This window comes from Schistocerca americana, chromosome 7 (assembly GCF_021461395.2).
Source record: "Schistocerca americana isolate TAMUIC-IGC-003095 chromosome 7, iqSchAmer2.1, whole genome shotgun sequence".
In the NCBI taxonomy this organism is placed as follows: Eukaryota; Metazoa; Arthropoda; class Insecta; order Orthoptera; family Acrididae; genus Schistocerca; species Schistocerca americana.
Genome location: NC_060125.1, coordinates 511,468,620 through 511,487,757, shown reverse-complemented (window position 1 = coordinate 511,487,757; position 19,138 = coordinate 511,468,620). Strand labels below are relative to the sequence as shown.

Genomic DNA, 19,138 nt, shown 5'->3' with positions numbered 1-19,138 from the left:
CTTCCACTGATACCTGCAATCTCCTGTGTTTGTAGTTCAAAGAATGAAACGGGGATTTTAGGTTCTTTAAATATTTTATCTCTTAGTTCAAGCTCATACGTTGGCTCATATTTAACTACAGGCATTCTTATTTCCATACTCGTAATTGTTACTTTTCCCTCTTCTGGACGAGTTCCATCAATATCAACACCAGCAGCATTTTTTGAAAACCATCTCTCCAATGCATCACCAGCACTTGCACTCCAAGTAAAAGATACAGTAAGATCTCCTTCCCACATAATCTCTTTGTAGTCTTTAAAGTACCCACCGAGCATTTTTAGTGGGTACAACACTTCATTTGATTTTGACCTTAACTTACCATTGCTTACAAAATTTCCTTCATGCATAACATCATCCATAATTGAAGACGTAAGGTGATACAAAACCGTTGAAGAAATACCTGGATGTTCAATTCTAGAGATAATGGCTCCTTTCTTTTTAATGGTGATTGTGGAAAACAATTGCGACACAAAATTGTCAATCAGCTTTACGTTAGATTTTCCATCGTAGCTAGTGTAATCTGATCCATTAACGTGAGTTACATTAAAATTCATGTAAAGAAAAGCATTCTTACTATCAATCCAACCATCACCAACTTTGATGTCTATTTCAACATCTTTGTTTGGTACGTTGAGATTAAATTTCGTCTTCTCGTTTACGGGAAAAGACTGGTACTGGTAACTTTCTATCTTGTTCATTTATTAGCTGCAAAATTTTTATTGCATTTCTAAAATTACCGTGACATCGGCTCCTCCAAAATCAATCAAATTGTTGTCTTCATCAGTTACAGTTACTAGCAAGTCCTGAATTTTATCGTGAAGGGGAACAAACGAGTGGTTCTGTGGTTCATAAATAATAGGGCCACCAAACTCGACACCGATTTTAAAAGAAGCTATAATATTAGTTTCTCTGTGGTAGTGTTCACCACCCTTAACTAACATACCATCTGCCAAGTTGAAATGAACATTAATCGTTTCGAAAGGTATAATTTTAGGAATACCAGTAGCAATAGTCTTTGTATTTGGTTCAATGACTTGTTTATTAAACCCCAGCACACTTCCTATGCTTTCTTCTCTGTCCATAAATAGCTTCACTTCACTTTCTATAACAACTCTGTTTAAAACCTTGTCTGCTTTAATACTTATTTCAGTATTTTTGGTATGAATGTATTTTTCTAAACTTTGTATACTGTACTGTCCAGAAGGAATATTTAATGTATTAACCACACCATCTTTCTCATAGTACAGCTTATTATTCTTTGTGGTTACATTTGGGGTCAAGAACGTCGTGTAAAATCCTTTTAAGGCCACACCTTTAAAGTGGTCTCTAATCGGAACTGTCAATCTCTTTTCTAGTACAGAGGACCTACCACTCAACTTAAGTAATCTGGTCATTTATTAAATAAAGAATAAAGAAAGGAAAAATGAAGACAGACTGGGAACCTAAAGTTAGAATACCAGAAAGGAAAAGAAAATTGAAGCATGGGAAGCTTTTACCGAATTCGATACGTTGTGGAGTTATCGGTCCAAGCGGATGTGGTAAAACAACACTAATGATCGACAATTACCTTCTTGCACCAGGGTGGTTGAACTGGGACAAAGTAAATCATGTATACATATATTCAAAAAGTCTAGATCAATCAAAGTATCAAGAACTAATGAAAATGTGTGACAAACTAGAAGAAAAAACAAATATAAAAATAGCCTCATTCATTGACAACAATGAAGATATCATACCTTTAGATGAATGTACGGAAAATTCTGTTGTGATATTTGATGATTTTATTTTGGAGAACCAAGATATAGTTAGGGAATATTTCACCAGAGGAAGGCACAAAGGAGTAGACTGTTTTTACTTAGCACAAACATACACCAAGATACCGAAACAACTGGTTCGTGATAATCTGAACTTCCTGAATGTATTTAGACAAGACAATAGGAATCTAAATCATATCTTTAACGAATTTGTTGGCGGTGATATGAGATACGAAGAATTCAAAACCATGTGTAGTAATTGTTGGAATGAAGACGATTTTGGTTTCATAACACTAGACTTAACACGTAAATCTAGTGATGGCAAGTACAGAAATAAGATCAAAACATTCTTAAACTGATGAACGCTTAACGTCTGATGCTTAACGCCCAACGCTTAACGCCCAACGCTTAACGCCCAACGCTTAACGTCCAACGCTTAACGTCCAACGCTTAACGTCCAACGCTTAACGCCCAACGCTTAACGCCCAACGCTTAACGCCCAACGCTTAACGTCCAACGCTTAACGTCCAACGCTTAACGTCCAACGCTTAACGTCTAACGCCTACCGTCTAACGCCTACCGTCTAACGCTTAACGTCCAACGCTTAACGTCCAATGCTTAACGTCTAACGCCTACGTTTACTATAAAAAATCACATATAATAAAGATGTTTGCAAAATATAATCCTGATGCTATAAAGAATGCGCGGAAGAACAGAAAAAAGTTTGAAGAACTCAGGGAAGGTTTTAAATCGTGGAAGAAGCAACCAATAACAGAGTATGAAAAGTATAAAAAAGAAGACCAGCCTGTTATCGATGCAATTAAAGAGGTTAAGGGAGAATTGGAGGGTTTAGGTGATAATGTAATAAAAGCAATAGAACTAAACAGAGAAGTAGAAAAGCAGCTGGTTCCATATAAAAAAACAGATTTCGAAGACATGTTTCCTATTCCCTCAACACCTGACGAAACATCATTTGAAAAGAGTATATTTAAAGACAAAGATGACAGTGATATCTCTCCAAATACAAAACAAAGATTAGAATCAACCTTAGCAGATATTGAAGCGAAAGAAAGAGAAAAGATGATTAGGAAGGGTGAATTATCAACTAGTACACCAAAGGCTGCTATAACCAATTATAAAACAACATATTTAGGCCCTGTAGTATCCAAGTACTTAGGAGGTCTGCATGATAAGGTGTTTGGTTTAAGATTTGATAATGGTAAGCATTATATTGGTGATTCAGAAGTTAATTTTCAGAATGACGACATTATAATCAAGGATAAACGAATTAAAGCTACTGAAGGGTTAATGAATCTTCTAACACAGAAAGATGTAGGAGATACAATACCACTTGATGACCATGACAATTATGCAGATATATTAAAATTAACAAATGCTATATATCAGAACAACGATCCCACGAAAGGACCAAAATCAAGCGTTAGTGAAAAATACAACAAATTAATTAAACCAATATACAACTCAATAAAGAAGAAACGTGGTAACTCTCAGACTGGAATGGGTTTTGTTAAGAAATACAGCGACAGACCGATTGAATACATCTGGTTGGATGATGTCCGGGACCTAATTGATAGACTTATGGTTATTCATGGGGAAGAAAATGCTGGGAACACCAACTACCACAATGAAAAAGTTGCAATAACTAAAATGCTCAGTAACAAGTTTAATGACTTTATTATCGATAATCCAAAGGGGATACCTTACCTAATTAGATTTCTAAACAACCTCCCTCACACCTTCTGGAAGTCAGAAAGAGGTGGGAAAGGTTTAGTGAACACGCTAATTAATAATCTCCCGGTTGAATTGCACCTTCCTGGATATAATTACTGCGGCCCTGGCACCAAATTAGAAGAAAGATTAGCTAGAGGAGATGCAGGAATCAATCCTTTAGACGAAGCATGTAAACAACATGACATTGCTTACAGGGATCATAAGGATTTGGAGAATAGACACGTAGCTGACAAAGAACTACAAAAAGCTGCAAAGGAAAGGATGTTCAGTAAAGATGCTTCACTTGGAGAGAGATTAGCTTCAACAGCAGTTGCTGGAATAATGTTTGGGAAAAGAAAACTGGGGCTAGGCTTAGATGATAATGGCTGGGCATTGTGAAGAAGTGTAATTTTAATGCAGCAATTGCATTAAAATTTTTGAATTAATAAATGAAAGGATTTAGTATTGATTACAGTGTTCCCTCCAGTGGGAATCCGAGAGCAAAGTCTATTAAAATAAAACTGTCAAATGACGATCTGAAAAGTCATGGGTTTCTTGATGCTTACCTTACACCTACTCAAATGAAACAGAAAGAAAGTAAACTTAAAAAAGGTGGTAGTCTACTTTTGACAATTACTATACCTGTTTTGAAAAAAATGTATCATCACCTGCTCAATAAGAAAAAGGGCTCTGGGTTGAGTGAACACGAAGGTGGGTTCCTACCGTTGATACTTGCTGCATTGGGAGCGATCGGTTCTTTAGCAGGTGGTGCTGCGGCCATTACAAGTGCCGTTCATAAAAAACAGAAGGAGGATGCAGAATTGGCTGAACAGAAGAGACACAATCTAGCAATGGAAAAGAAGGGATCTGGAATGAAAAAAAAAAGTTCAAAAAAATAATCGCAGACTACCCTCATGCTTTAAGCAACTTTGACATAGTTAAATTAGCAAAAGATTTGAAAATTGAATCTTTCAGAGGTGTTTACATGATTGATGAGTTACCTAATAAACCATTAAAGTACGAATCAGGAATTGTTAATTTAGATTCGTCTAAGCATATCGGTTCACACTGGATCTGTTACTTCAAAAAAAGCAACGAAAAATTTGTTTTTGATTCATTTGGAGGAAATGTACCTAACGAACTGGTTCGCTACCTAGGTTCAAAGAACATATTCTACAACTCAGAAAGAATACAGTATTATGACGAGTATATTTGTGGTCACCTGTGTATACTGGTACTGAAGCTATTTACACATCAGTGGAATTTTAACGAAATTTTGAATGTAATAAATGGACGTTTTTGGGAATAAACTAGCTGTAGCAACTGATGTAACGTTTCAAATGACGAAAGAAGAGTTAGATAAGATAAAAAATGTCGAAAAGAGCTTTACCAAGTTTCAAAAATATTTCACAGATGTGTTGAAGAAATCAAAGCGCTATATTAATTTTCTAGGTAGAAGATTAGTCAATGTCGATGACCCTGTTGATGATATGGATGTAGTTAACAAGAGGTTTCTGCAAACAAATCTTGTAGAGAGTAGTGCACAATACACGGGTCTTTTAACACAGTTCAGTAATTATTACAGCAAGAAAGAGATTGAGAAAGTTCTTTCAGATTATTTTACTAAGGCTGATTTGAAGTCGTATATTGAGGGGTCTGAGAGTAGATTATGTGATAAACAAACAGTTGAATTCACATTTGTGACAGGTGACGAACAAAAAATGCACACCTTTGAATACACCTTTCAGTTAAGAAGAGTCATTGCAATTGGTGAAAACGTTAATGGACATCTGTCAACTAAGGACTTTGATATGGCAGTAAGTGTATATGACAAAATACATCTAATTGGTAGTGGAAACCATTCAATAACAATAAATGAAGGAAATTTTCTCACTGTAAGACTCAAAGATACTGTTAGAACTGTACCTGTTAACGTGAAATTTCTAATTTATGGTGAACTGATATCAGTTGTCGAGGATATTGAGAGGTAATTTGAGTGGTGTTAATATTATTTTTAAAGATCGATTGGATCTTTAAAAAATGAGTACTGATAAGAAACATTTTAAATTATTTAAAATATGATTTTTTAAATAATAAATGAATGACTATCATATTTGGTGTTTAAAGTGTAAAAGGTTTACTAACACACTTCATCCACACAGAGTGGTGACTAAAAACGGTCGTCACAGGATTGAAGGTATTTGTTCGGAATGCAAAAGCAGAAAAAGTAAGTTTGTAAAAAAAAAGATGTAGAAAATGTAGGAGGTAACGTTCCTAAGGAACAACCATCTGCTCGTGAAGGTATTGTAAACGAACTACACGCCCCAATGAGAAAAAATTTTCCGAGAAGAAGGGTTATAACTAAATGTATAGATGATTTGTGGCAAGCTGACTTGGTTGAAATGGACTCTGGAAAGCTTAAGGGAGTGTCTAAAATCAATAAAGGATACAAGTATCTATTAACAGTTATTGATGTGTTTTCAAAGTTTGGTTGGGCAGTTCCTATTAAAGACAAATCGGGTAAGAATGTTGCTGAGGCCTTCAAATTAATTTTAAAACTGAGGAAGCCACAAAACTTACAAACAGATAATGGCAAAGAATTTTACAATAAAGACTTTAAAGAGTTGATGAAAAGGCGTGTTATCAATCATTATTCCACTTTTACAGAAATGAAAGCCGCTGTAGTAGAGAGATTTAACAGAACTTTGAAAGAAAAGATGTGGAAACAATTCGATCTTCAAGGAAATTATAAGTGGGTTGAGTTAGTACCAAAGTTAATTAATGATTACAATAATACAACACACAGAACCATAAAAAAGAAACCCAAGGATGTTAATAAAGCCTACGAAAAACAGTTGCTTAAGGATGTGGAATACACTGTTGTAAAGCCGAAATATAAAGTGGGTGACAAGGTAAGAATCAGTAAACTGAAAGGTTTGTTTGAGAAAGGGTATACAGCCAACTGGTCGACAGAATTATTTATAATTGATGATGTAATATATTCAGATCCGATTACATACAAATTGAAGGCATTAGATGGCGAAGAAATTAAAGGAAGCTTTTACGAATATGAGATTCAGAAAACTGATTATCCAGATATGTATCTCGTTGAAAAGATTTTGAAAAGGAAAGGAGATAAAGTTTATGTCAAATGGTTAGGATTTGATAGCTCGCATAATACTTGGTTAAATAAAGATAACGTTGTATTGTGAAAGATTGTATAGATTTTTACTTTTAATGGTTTAATGTACCATTAAAAATACAATATTTGAATAGATACTAAGGTTTTTTAATGAGTCCAGCTATCAGCTTTTCAAATTCTTGTTCGAGTTGTGATATGCTTTCACCTATTTTGCAGAGATCACGATTGTCTTCCACTAATTCCATAACTGTCAGCTGTAGGTACTGAAGCCTTCTTAGATAGTCAAAAACGATACCTTTTACACTTTCAGGCACCTTATTTAAATCAAAAGGAAGTACTGCTGGTTTGTCGCCGCCTGTCATTATCCTCGTCATGCTACAAGGAGGTACTAGTTGATTACTCATTATTATTTATTAATACAAAAATTGTATTAAAAATGATTTTTACTCGTTTTTTCTTCTTTTTCTGACCCAACTGCAGAAGTTTTCTCATTTTGAGTATATTGGGTTACTAAAAATTGTTTAAAACAGCAAAACCTCGGCGCCGAGGAACCCTGTGGGGTCTTCTCTTTCTGTCATCATCGTCGTTGTCGTCGTCCATCTTCTGCCCCACAGGGTTTTTCCTCTTTGTTTCCACGTCTCGTCCCATGCATCTCTGGCTGATGAGGGAGAGCGGATCTGTGCGGACGTCTCATGACGTCACTCAAAATTCCACGACGAATAGTGTACTCAGTTTATTTATTACAGAGGCTGGCCAGACCCCTGACCGAACGCGCTGAGCTACCGCGCCGGCGAAGCTATTCCACTCAGATAGAGTACTAGTAGCACACACACACACAAACACTCACACACAACATAAGTAACTCCATCTGTTGGCTACTGAGTGACTCAAACGCTGACTGCACGTCACACGCGCCAAACTGACCTTCACCGCAGATTGCGGAAATCGCGTATCTCTAACACAACCTTGACCGCCGTTGGGTGGCGTAACAAGAGCGCGTGGCGTTCTGTGTCTGATTGTCATATTATTTCCGACCGAAACTTTTGTTTATACATCACATTCTTATAAACCATGCTCTTGTCTATAGTTATGGTTGGGGTAAGCATTAAATGGTAAAGACAATGGATGAAAAGTTATGGTTGGGGATAACCTTTAAAGGAAAAAATACATTGGCATTCTTACGCATTCTACACTCTTGTCTATAGTTATGGTTGGGGTAAGCTTTAAAGGAAAAAGGGTTTGGATGAAAAGTTATGGTTGGGGATAACCTTTAAATTAATAAGGTGTTAGATAAAAATTTGTGGTTCTTAAGTACCTTTTATACGTGACTTCAATAGTGTTTCAAATTTTAATGGTCTTTTGAACCATTATATGGAATTTCTTGAAATTTCATTTTTATTTTTGGAAAAAATTTATGGTTCTTTGTTACCTTCTTAATGGCTGCGTAATTAATGGTTCTTTCATACCTTAAAAAGTAATTTATCTTACATTTTGAAATATATGTTTTTTAAAATTAGTGGTTGTTCCAAACCTTTAAATTGTTCCTCAAGTTATGGTTCTTTAGTACCATTTCTCAGTTGTTTTTATTTTGAAATTAATGGTTCTTTAGTACTATAAGTTAGGACCTATATTTTTTGATGTCATTTATGGTTGATTGGCACCTTAATGATTGTATGATGATGGTTAATGGTCACTGGGAGCCATTATTTAACCATTATTTTTATGGTGTACTTTTTATGGTTGGTAGGGGCCACTTAATGGTTGTTTGGATGTTTATGGTTACTTGAACCATTATTTTTGGAGTATATTTTTTATGGTTGGTGAGGACCATTATTATTTGTCTGTCCCATACCTGCCCATATACTACTCAGACCGGTAGCTGTAGAAGGCGTGAGTACTAATGTGGGCCACCTGCATCTCGTCCGCCTGCTTAGCTGGGTGGTAACGTGCTCGTCTCCCATGCAAGCGGGCCCGGGATCGATTCCCGGCCGGGTTGGAGATTTTCCCCGCTCGGGGACTTTGGTGTTGTGTCGTCCTCATCATCATTTCATTCTCATCACCGGCGCGCAAGTCGCCAAATGTGGCGTCGATTGATATAAGACTTGCACTTGGCGGCCGAACTTCCCCGGATGGGGCCTCCCGGTCTATCATGCCACACGCTCATTTCCATTTACCTGCATCCCTTCAGACTTGATGTCTTCCTCGACGACGGTGGCATCTTGTCGCAAGACCAGAACGTCCTTCAGTGACCTGGGGTACTTGATAGACAACTCACGTTGATGCCTTGGCGTCAAAATTCGCCTGATGGAAAGCAACAGAGGTGCTATCAGGTGCCAGCTCCGCGTCCCCAAACCACATGTCCATAATTTTCCGGGAGTTGCGAAACCCTCTGCATAGACATCTGATGCTACGTACCTCCGAAAACCTCCCTAGGACTTCAGGAATCCAAGTCACGCAGAATCTCTGGTGTAATACGTTAAAAGGTGGACCAACACGCTATTAAGCTGGTGGTCACAACGTTTTGGCTCTTCGTTGCAGTTTCAGGTGAAGACCGAAAGCGTGGGAAAATCTGTAACAATGGTCGTCAAACTTTTTTGCTCGAAAGCCAACACCGACGTTGTGGGCCAGCACCTCGGACCGCCTATGTACCCGTCTTATTATTAATTGGTAATCTACAAAAATTAGTACCTTATGAGTCCCCAATATACTAGCTATAGTAAGGGCATGATAAGTTGGCCACCGGTCTCAAGCACTGATCGTTAAAAGCCGGCACCATGCAGAAAAATTCGTGTCGACTGTTCTTCCTTTCAAATTGCTACCACCCTCAGCGACCTGAAAGTTGTGACACTGTAATTGCCTCACAAACTGTTGTTGTGTAGACTGTGTGAGCGAATGATTAATTGGTTAATAACAATAAAATGGTGCAAATGGCTCTGAGCACTACTTAACATCGGAGGTCATCAGTCCCCTAGAACGTAGAAATACTTCAGCCTAACTAACCTAAGGACATCACACACATCCATGCCCGAGGCAGGATTCGAACCTGCGACCGTAGCGATCGCGCGGTTCCAAACTGAAGCGCCTAGAACCGCTCGGCCACAGTGGCTCGCGATTAATTGATTAATAACAATAATTGTACATACACTTCAGTGCATTGTGCATATAAGACACGATGACAAATGCTTACTAAATGGTTTTAATCTTATTTTTCTTCTACCCATAGCATTCTATTACAACTGCCTTAATTTAATCTCATATTCCTTGCTACAAATATGTACCACGATTGAAGATGACCGTCTCTATAACGCGCATTCACGAATCCACGCTACTTCCGTGTCAAAAATTATACCATAGCAACTGATTAATAAGAGGCACACCTGCCTATGAGTTGTCAGTTCTGGAAGACAAACAATAAAACGTTCCCCCTCTCGCATCCTCTGACCCCACAATGGCTTCGTACTATGCTCCTGAGGTAAGCAGCCAGATTTACTCAGCCGAGAGTGAATTCACTAATTAAACTCATCTTAAAATCTCTATAAGTGTTTTTGGTTCAAAATGGCTCTGAGCACTATGGGACTTAACATCTACGGTCATCAGTCCCCTAGAACTTAGAACTACTTAAACCTAACTAACCTAAGGACATCACACACATCCATGCCCGAGGCAGGATTCGAACCTGCGACCGTAGCAGCCGCGCGGCTCCGGGCTGAGCGCCTAGAACCGCTTGACCACCGCGGCCGGCAAGTGTTTTTGTTTGTTACTCAGCAAGAAAACCGCACTCTTAAGATTAGTTGATGCTTTTCGATTCGGTTGTCAGTCGCTAGACGCACTTTGTCGTTAGAGCGCGAATGAGACGTAACAAATGTATCTGAAAAGGCTACTCTCCGAACAGCGGGTTTGGGCGGCGGGAGGTCTTCGTGCTCGGTTGCTACTTGAGCTAAGACCAGCTATTCGAACATGTATCTTAGTGTAACAGTGTTCCAGTACATTAAGCAAGGTTTGAACGACGAAGCCGAGCTAGTTCTCAGGCAAATTGTGTCAATTGTTTAATTCCTTTTGCAAAACAATTTAATTGGGGTGAAACTGATGCTCAGCAAATGGCACCATTTGCATGTGCAGCGCTCAGATTTACGTGCAAAAACAGTCACCCTTAAGTAAGCCGGCCGGGGTGGCCGTGCGGTTCTAGGCGCTACAGTCTGGAACCGCGTGACCGCTGCGGTCGCAGGTTCGAATCCTGCCTCGGGCATGGACGTGTGTGCTGTCCTTAGGTTAGTTAGATTTAATTAGTTCTAAGTTCTAGGGGACTGATGACCTCAGAAATTAAGTCCCATAGTGCTCAGAGATATTTCAACCATTTTGAACCCTTAAGTAACTCCGGACTGCAGCGAGACTGATGGTTCAAATTTGATCTACTGGTGTACGGGGCGTTGGTCTGAGATAAGTTTTAACCGTTTGAAAAAAAATTGTTTATTTTGGATTTTAAGTGCAAAAAATTAAAAAAAACACTTTTCCTGGGAACTATACTTTAAACTTGTACGAATCGTTTCAAACTTTGCACGAAGGTAGATAAATGGATAAAGACAAAAAGATTTTTTTATCCAATAATGTTTCTCCGTTGTCGAGATACGGTAGTTTAGAGTCGAGCTAAATGTAGCACGTAAAATTCGTTATTAAGTGAACTGACTGCGCGGAAACTGTTTAAAGTGAATGAAATAAATAAAAAACGCATTCTTACAATAAAATTTGAAGCTCGCTTTCGAAAAGCAAGCTTCAGTAGGATTTTATGTCCAAAAAACGGTTTTTGAGTTTTTTTACGTGCGCTACTTCTATGTTTCAAACATGTGCGAATAGGTTCAAGTTTTGTAATAAGGTAGACAAATATCTGTAATTAACGGTCGTCTTGTGCAGTGAAAGTTTTACCGTTAACACGATATAAGCAACATGGTTCGAAAGACAATAAAAAACATATAGTGGATCAGTCGTCGCCCGAGTCAACAAAAAAGTACATCGGTTGTCAAGCTATGGCTGTCTAATGTCAGAATTATGGTAGAGTAAAAGTGGGAAACCAGAATGACAAGTGCTCCTATCATAGCACAAAAACGGCGAATGTGTTCTGGGCAGAGTTAGGGGTGTAAAAGAAGGGTTCAAAAATGGCTCTGAGCACTATGCGACTTAACTTCTGAGGTCATCAGTCGCCTAGAACTTAGAACTAATTAAACCTAACTAACCTAAGGACATCACAGACATCCATGCCCGAGGAAGGATTCGAACCTGCGACCGCAGCGGTCACGCGGTTCCAGACTGAAGCGCCTTTAACCGCACGGCCACACCGGCCGGCAAAAGAAGGGTATTAACTGTTAGACTTACCTGTCATCTTCAAATATATTTAAATCAAAACATCTTGACTTTTTTTCCCCAGTTAACCCTATTTTCCCAGCACAGTGGGCTCTCTTAGATCCACCGCCTGTTACATGTATGGTAAGGAGTGTAAGAATAATTAGACGGAAATTTATGTGCTTCTAGAGAGTGGGGTGCATTTACAAAAGGAAGTATCCGAGAGTGGCGGTGTATCTATCATAGGAAATATCCCAGAGTAGGGATCCATGTGTTCTAGACTTTAATGACATGTTGTGTCGTACTACACGATATAAGGAATGCATTTTCGGTTAGGTTATGGCATGTGTCATGTTATACGACATGGCATCATGTATCATGTTAGCTTACCTGACACGATCCTTTATATTGCATGAAACGAGTAATAGTACCATCAAGTAAAAACCGTCATTATGTCAAGATGTTTTGATTTAATTGGTACTGGCAGATAAGTCGAGAAGCTAGTTTCCTTCGTTTACACCCCCAACTCTGCCTAAGACATATTAGCCTTTTTTGTGCTACGATAGGAGCAGTTTTCACTGTGGTTATAAAATACGTTTGAGAACCGTGGGCCGCACGAATACTTGATTCAGACCGCATGCGGCCCGCGGTTTGACGACCAGTGGTATACAGGAAGCCTTTCGCCAACAGTGGATGGCAAATAGCTGCTGGAGGTGATACTTAAATCTTCGACAAGCCACATTCACCTAAGCCGTACGCTACATGTCTAAATGTCTCATGACGAATAACAAGCTTGCCCTGTGATCGGTTAATAAATTCTTCAAACTTTTTTTGTGGATTATCTGAATTTCGTGCAGTTTTGGGACAAGCGCACATTTCACTATATCAGACTATGTATTACACGCTACAAAAAGGTAACCAGGTCAACGGAAGAATACATCTCGTGTTAAAGAGCTCTGGTTGAAAGCACAGCTTACTATTAGCCCGCATAATGAGTTGATGTACTGTCAATAAATAAGGTTTTTAGATCGCCGAATATTCAGTAATGATGTCACGAAATGCATTGGAAAGACACTGGTCTTTCTGGTTGAAATGAGGGTATGTGTCTATGTACGTGTGCGTGTGTGGTGTGTATGTGTGTGTAGTTGGCGACGGCTGTGCGTGCGTATGCGTGTGAGTGTATGTTTTGGTTGGTTAAGTGGTCCGGGGGCTTAAACCCTGTTACTTCACCCCTTGCGTTGGGGTATGCCTGGACCCTTCTTGCTCTGCTGTCCTCGAGTGGTCAAGGTATGCAGTCTATCTACAGCGGCTCTCGTAGCTGTATAGGCTGCGAGGTGAGTTTCCGCGGCGTCACTGCACATTTCAAAAGGTCTCTTGCATGCTCAATTGCGCTCTTGACAGGAGACATCACAGGCCATTCCATTCTTTAAACGTCAGCGTCATGGGGGAATGTGCACGCCAACTGGGCACGGCATGTCAGCTTGAAGAACGATAACACGGACGACTATTATGGCGGTAGGGAACAACGAGGTGGAAGTTGACGTCCACATATCTGGGCCGCCGCAAACTGTCGCTGAAGTAGCTGAATAATGTCCCGTGTCTGTAGTTCCCGACAAAATGGGGAAAAAAGGTCGCTTCTTTACTGGGTTCAATGGATCGTACCCATCACGTTTCACTCTACATCGTAAGACATGGAACACACTGGGAAGTCAGTGCTAAAAAGGAATTTCGCTTCAGGTATCGTTATTGGTTGCCTCTTGCCACTAAGTACCCCATAATGACCTGATAAAATAGTCGTAGCGGACAGAGGTTATATTGCGAAATAAATGAGAAGACGGAATGAACTTTGATGCAAAAAAACAACCACACTATTTCTGAAGACTTATATTTTTCGGAGATGTGTTTCGCTATTTGTCCACGATGAATCTCCTCTTCGTTGTCTCGTCTTGACCCACCGTTTATACTCACAGCAACCTGAGTTCTAAGGTTTTTCCTGTGCCTTCTGCATTATTTCTGATGTTGGATGAGTCTGGTTGTGAGAACACGACCTATTTCGAAAATTAAATTTGCGTCTTCAGGTGCTTCACTGTGTACAAAGAGATAAAAGAACTTACTAGAAATTTAGCCATTCCAAGAAACGTACAAATAAAAGTGATAACGTCCGTATCTATGTACAGTCAAAAGATTAAAGGTCCTATTTAAACCAGATATAGCAATTCCCAACATTTATATCCAAGTATTTAACCTAAGAAGGAACCCAGTCTTAATGTCTGCGACACCGCGCATGCGCGGTCTTCCGTGTAGGTCTCGCTTCGGAGCGGTTAGTTGGCGCCGGCAACAGCAACGCTTCCTACCCATGCTCTCTATAATGGAGGTAAAGTTGACACTATTGATAACTGTTTCTCTTTTAATGTTACAAGGGTGGCGTTTTTACTAAGTATTTTAATTATTTTTATCATAAATTAATTTAATAGCTATTACGTTCTTACTTTGACGTTTGAGTGGATTCCTCCTTAGGTTGGGGTGGCCTTAGCACCCAATACATTTTATTATAGACGCTCGCACATTCGTGAGTCAGAAGTATTAAATACCTGGAAACAAATGTTGGGAATGACTTTATCCGGTTTAAATAGAACATTTAATCTTCTGACTGTAAGTTGTCATAGACCTTAATCGCTTTGATTTGTACGTTTTTTGGTATGGCTAAATTTCTGGTAAGCTCTTTTATCCCTTTGTATACAGGAAAGCATCTCAAGGTGCAGATTTAATTTACGAAACCTGTCGTGCTCTCCAATAAAGAATTCTAATAGTCGCAGCCGTCTTGTTTATTCAAATCACTGGTGACGTATTGTGTCTACTTCCAGACGGGTAGTTTTTCAGTAAAGGTATACCATGCTGGCAACCTGTCCCGCCTTCGCACGGCTATCACCAAGTATCTACGACCGGACGACTTGTCTGGTGTAGCGGTAATAGATTATACATACAAACCTTCCTTGTGAATAGCTCTATCTGTCAGTGAAATCCCCGTAGTAGTTCATGAGTTTAGCCTTCACGTAAGGGCAGAAAAACGATGGTGGTGATATTTGGTTTGTGGGGCGTTCAGCTCCACGGTTATCAGCGCCCGTCAAAATTCCCAGTCTTTTCACTGTCCAGTCTCGCCATTTTCCCGAATGATGATGAAATGATAAGGGCAACATAAACACCCAATCCCAGGGCAGAGAAAATCCACGACCCGGCTGGGAATCGAACCCGAGACCCCTATGAGCTGAGGACGACAGAAAAACGATGCCGGGTGGCGGAGACACACACACACATTTTAATTTACAATACGTATACATTATGCCCCCCCCCCTCCCCATGAACCATGGACCTTGTCGTTGGTGGGGAGGCTTGCGTGCCTCAGCGATACAGATAGCCGTACCGTAGGTGCAACCACAACGGAGGGGTATCTGTTGAGAGGCCAGACAAACGTGTGGTTCCTGAAGAGGGGCAGCAGCCTTTTCAGTAGTTGCAAGGGCAACAGTCTGGATGATTGACTGATCTGGCCTTGTAACAATAACCAAAACGGCCTTGCCGTGCCGGTACTGCGAACGGCTGAAAGCAAGGGGAAACTACAGCCGTAATTTTTCCCGAGGGCATGCAGCTTTACTGTATGATTAAATGAAGATGGCGTCCTCTTGGGTAAAATATTCCGGAGGTAAAACAGTCCCCCATTCGGATCTCCGGGCGGGGACTACTCAAGAGGATGTCGTTATCAGGAGAAAGAAAACTGGCGTTCTACGGATCGGAGCGTGGAATGTCAGATCCCTTAATCGGGCAGGTAGGTTAGAAAATTTAAAAAGGGAAATGGATAGGTTGAAGTTAGATATAGTGGGAATTAGTGAAGTTCGGTGGCAGGAGGAACAAGACTTCTGGTCAGGTGACTACAGGGTTATAAACACAAAATCAAATAGGGGTAAAGCAGGAGTAGGTTTAATAATGAATAGGAAAATAGGAATGCGGGTAAGCTACTACAAACGGCATAGTGAACGCATTATTGTGGCCAAGATAGATACGAAGCCCACACCTACTACAGTAGTACAAGTTTATATGCCGACTAGCTCTGCAGATGATGAAGAAATTGAAGAAATGTATGATGAAATAAAAGAAATTATTCAGATTTTGAAGGGAGACGAAAATTTAATAGTCATGGGTGACTGGAATTCGAGTGTAGGAAAAGGGAGAGAAGGAAACATAGTAGGTGAATATGGATTGGGGGACAGAAATGAAAGAGGAAGCCGCTTGGTAGAATTTTGCACAGAGCACAACATAATCATAACTAACACTTGGTTTAAGAATCATGAAAGAAGGTTGTATACATGGAAGAACCCTGGAGATACTAAAAGGTATCAGATAGATTATATAATGGTAAGACAGAGATTTAGGAACCAGGTTTTAAATTGTAAGACATTTCCAGAGGCAGATGTGGACTCTGACCGCAATCTATTGGTTATGACCTGTAGATTAAAACTGAAGAAACTGCAAAAAGGTGGGAATTTAAGGACCTGGATAAACTAAAAGAACCAGAGGTTGTACAGAGATTCAGGGAGAGCATAAGGGAGCAATTGACAGGAATGGGGGAAATAAATACAGTGGAAGAAGAATGGGTAGCTTTGAGGGATGAAGTAGTGAAGGCAGCAGAGGATCAAGTAGGTAAAAAGACGAGGGCTAGTAGAAATCCTTGGGTAACAGAAGAAATATTGAATTTAATTGATGAAAGGAGAAAATATAAAAATGCAGTAAGTGAAACAGGCAAAAAGGAATACAAACGTCTCAAAAATGAGATCGACAGGAAGTGCAAAATGGCTAAGCAGGGATGGCTAGAGGACAAATGTAAGGATGTAGAGGCCTATCTCACTAGGGGTAAGATAGATACCGCCTACAGGAAAATTAAAGAGACCTTTGGAGATAAGAGAACGACTTGTATGAATATCAAGAGCTCAGATGGAAACCCAGTACTAAGCAAAGAAGGGAAAGCAGAAAGGTGGAAGGAGTATATAGAGGGTCTATACAAGGGCGATGTACTTGAGGGCAATATTATGGAAATGGAAGAGGATGTAGATGAAGATGAAATGGGAGATATGATACTGCGTGAAGAGTTTGACAGAGCACTGAAAGACCTGAGTCGAAACAAAGCCCCCGGAGTAGACAATATTCCATTGGAACTACTGACGGCCGTGGGAGAGCCAGTCCTGACAAAACTCTACCATCTGGTGAGGAAGATGTATGAGACAGGCGAAATACCCTCAGACTTCAAGAAGAATATAATAATTCCAATCCCAAAGAAAGCAGGTGTTGACAGATGTGAAAATTACCGAACTATCAGCTTAATAAGTCACAGCTGCAAAATACTAACACGAATTCTTTACAGACGAATGGAAAAACTAGTAGAAGCCAACCTCGGGGAAGATCAGTTTGGATTCCGTAGAAACACTGGAACACGTGAGGCAATACTGACCTTACGACTTATCTTAGAAGAAAGATTAAGGAAAGGCAAACCTACGTTTCTAGCATTTGTAGACTTAGAGAAAGCTTTTGACAATGTTGACTGGAATACTCTCTTTCAAATTCTAAAGGTGGCAGGGGTAAAACACAGGGAGCGAAAGGCTATTTACAATTTGTACAGAAACCAGATGGCAGTTATAAGAGTCGAGGGACATGAAAGGGAAGCAGTGGTTGGGAAGGGAGTAAGACAGGGTTGTAGCCTCTCCCCGATGTTGTTCAATCTGTATATTGAGCAAGCAGTAAAGGAAACAAAAGAAAAATTCAGAGTAGGTATTAAAATTCATGGAGAATAAATAAAAACTTTGAGGTTCGCCGATGACATTGTAATTCTGTCAGAGACAGCAAAGGACTTGGAAGAGCAGTTGAATGGAATGGACAGTGTCTTGAAAGGAGGATATAAGATGAACATCAACAAAAGCAAAACAAGGATAATGGAATGTAGTCTAATTAAGTCGGGTGATGCTGAGGGAATTAGATTAGGAAATGAGGCACTTAAAGTAGTAAAGGAGTTTTGCTATTTGGGGAGCAAAATAACTGATGATGGTCGAAGTAGAGAGGATATAAAATGTAGGCTGGCAATGGGAAGGAAAGCGTTTCTGAAGAAGAGAAATTTGTTAGCATCCAGTACTGATTTAAGTGTCAGGAAGTCATTTCTGAAAGTATTCGTATGGAGTGTAGCCATGTATGGAAGTGAAACATGGACGATAAATAGTTTGGACAAGAAGAGAATAGAAGCTTTCGAAATGTGGTGCTACAGAAGAATGCTGAAGATTAGATGGGTAGATCACATAACTAATGAGGAAGTATTGAATAGGATTGGGGAGAAGAGAAGTTTGTGGCACAACTTGACCAGAAGAAGGGATCGGTTGGTAGGACATGTTCTGAGGCATCAAGGGATCACCAATTTAGTATTAGAGGGCAGCGTGGAGGGTAAAAATTGTAGAGGGAGACCAAGAGATGAATACACTAAGCAGATTCAGAAGGATGTAGGTTGCAGTAGGTACTGGGAGATGAAGAAGCTTGCACAGGATAGAGTAGCATGGAGAGCTGCATCAAACCAGTCTCAGGACTGAAGACCACAACAACAACAGCATAGATTATGGAAACAAGACTGCTGTTAAACGACTCACACTTTTCGTAGAAATACTATTGCCAACGTGCATTGTAAATCAATTAAAGGACTGAAGACCATTAGGATGCACTTTTATAAAGAAATCCCTTTATGAGAAGTAGACTTGATTTATCAACAACGATGGAATCGTAGAAAAGCCAAAAGTGAGCAAAGGTGTGAATTAGGATTGTTCATTGACACGACTATTATTCAATGTAAGAGGAATTTAATGAAATAAAGCACTATCTTGATGTAGGCGTTGATAGTCACGGAGAGGAAATTAGTGTCATATGATTCGCTGATGGGTTGATGAAATATCGTCACCCAGCAGGTAATATGAAAAGAAGTTAATGGGGTATCTATTACGTGGACATTATGGATCGTTAGGTCATATATCTGGGCAAGAGGTTTCTGAAGATGTGGATGAATTTTACTAACTCGATAGCGGAACAGCGAAAAAATAAATATGAAAGAAAGACACAG

The 19,138-nt window shown here is 39.6% G+C and overlaps 1 long non-coding RNA gene across 1 annotated transcript in view; it reads right to left on the bottom strand.

Moving 5' to 3' along the window:
* Positions 1-19,138, bottom strand: part of LOC124621926 — a 1,198,997-nt gene that overhangs the window by 230,732 nt on the left and 949,127 nt on the right. The gene's annotated exons all lie outside the window — the stretch shown is intronic.